This window comes from Neoarius graeffei, chromosome 3 (assembly GCF_027579695.1).
Source record: "Neoarius graeffei isolate fNeoGra1 chromosome 3, fNeoGra1.pri, whole genome shotgun sequence".
Lineage (NCBI taxonomy): Eukaryota > Metazoa > Chordata > Actinopteri > Siluriformes > Ariidae > Neoarius > Neoarius graeffei.
This window is the reverse complement of record NC_083571.1, coordinates 114,512,090-114,514,430: the sequence shown is the minus strand read 5'-3', so window position 1 is coordinate 114,514,430 and position 2,341 is coordinate 114,512,090.

Sequence of the window (2,341 nt, the reverse complement as noted above, 5' to 3'; positions counted from 1 at the left end):
GCAGTTCAAGACAAAGTTCCAGGGAGACAGTAATACCTTTTATTGTTTCTCTCTTTGAATGATTGGAACAACCAAAAAACATCACAAAAATGAACCACATTTAAAGTGCCATTCCACCATTGGATGTATTCTTTGGCATAAAATACAATATATTTTGACAACATATATAAATGGTATCACTAGATAGAGAACTCTTTTAGCTTCAAAATGATATATCAAACATAATTTTTTGACAACGACAAGTATATTAATTTTGCGACCAAAGTCACCTACCCTTTTAATTTCCGCGTGTGATGTCATCGGCAGGTTCCCCTTCTTGTGTACCACGTGACGTGTGACGTGGCACATATTATCAGCAATGGCGGATAGAACGCGATAAAAATAATACCAATAAATCTAGCTAATACCAATAAATCTAGCTAACTGAAAGATTAACTCAAAATTTTTTGCAATTTTTTTGGCCCCCATATACGAGGAGAAATGACTCTCTCACTTTGGGGGTTTCCTGGTCTAAAAATAGACCGACACGTGGTACACAAGAAGGGGAACCTGCCGATGACATCACGTTTCACTACCGCGCGGAAATTAAAAGGGTAGGTGACTTTGGTCGCAAAATTAATATACTTGTCGTTGTCAAAAAATTATGTTTGATATATCATTTTGAAGCTAAAAGATTTCTCTGTCTAGTCATGTCATAAAATATATTGTATTTTATGCCAAAGAATACATCCAATGGTGGAATGGCACTTTAAGACAGATTAAGCCTTACTTGCAGGAAAGACGGTGTCTGGTTGTCCCCCAGGAGAAATTATGACGTGATACGTGACGTCACACACAAGGGGCCTATACGATACAGTACACATCATTTTAACAATTAGCAGTGCAGTGCAGTCTCCTCCGACCTGCCTGATCCATCCTGATGCTCTACGTCCAGTTGGAGTCTCATCACATCGCTCCTGTGGAGGACGGCTCCATATGGACAGTTAAAAGTCGCACTTGGAGGACGCTCTGGACTCTTACAGTAATGCTTTTATGGCTGAGGACTACAGTTGACTTGCTAACTTTAGGACTGCAGTTGTCATGAACAGTTCTGCACTCAAGTTTCCATCAATAAACAGTTTATAACATCAACGAAACAGACTTCATGTTAAAAATGTTATCATGTTGTCTGTTTTCACCCAAATGAGCATGGGTTCCCTTTTGAGTCTGGTTCCTCTCGAGGTTTCTTCCTCACGTCATCTGAGGGAGTTTTTCCTTGCCACCGTCACCACAGGCGTGCTCATTGGGGATAGATTAGGGATAAAATTAGCTCATGTTTAAAGTCATTAAAATTCTGTAAAGCTGCTTTGCGACAATGTCTATTGGTAAAAGCGCTATAAAAATAAACTTGGCAGCAGACCCCTACACACACACACACACCTGTCTGTCTGTCTGTCTGCTGCCATCCTCATAGTTGAGGGTTAGTGATCCAGGAAGCTGTCAACTAGCTTGGGTGATAATACACTAGAGGGACCCAAACCCTCATGTTGTGGTGCGTACACATACCATAAGTGTGTATGGGCAGTTTAGAGTAGCCAAATGACCTAATATGCATGTCTTTGGACTGTGGGAGGAAACCGGAGCACCTGGAAGAAACCCACACAGGCACGAGGAGACTATGCAAACTCCATACAGAAAGGCCCCTGTCGGCTACTGGGCTCGAACCCAGAACCTTCTTTCCGTGAGATGACAGTGCGAACCACTACACTGTCAAATCAATAGTCACATCTTACCTTTCTCACTGGGCGCTGTCCCAGACATTGCTGATAAGATCCAGCTCATGCACAGTATGATTAATGGCGTTAGAGAGTCTCATTTCATCTCATAATCTCTAACCGCTTTATCCTGTTCTACAGGGTCGCAGGCAAGCTGGAGCCTATCCCAGCTGACTACGGGCGAAAGGCGGGGTACACCCTGGACAAGTCGCCAGGTCATCACAGGGCTGACACATAGACACAGACAACCATTCACACTCACATTCACACCTACGCTCAATTTAGAGTCACCAGTTAACCTAACCTGCATGTCTTTGGACTGTGGGGGAAACCGGAGCACCCGGAGGAAACCCACGCGGACACGAGGAGAACATGCAAACTCCGCACAGAAAGGCCCTCGCCGGCCACGGGGCTCGAACCCGGACCTTCTTGCTGTGAGGCGACAGCGCTAACCACTACACCACCGTGCCGCCCGTGTTAGAGAGTCATGAATACAAAATACAGATTCATTCTCAACAAAATATGACAACTCTTTTTGTGAATTTTTTCCCATCTACAAGGCTCAAAGAGTTATCTCGTTCATGAAT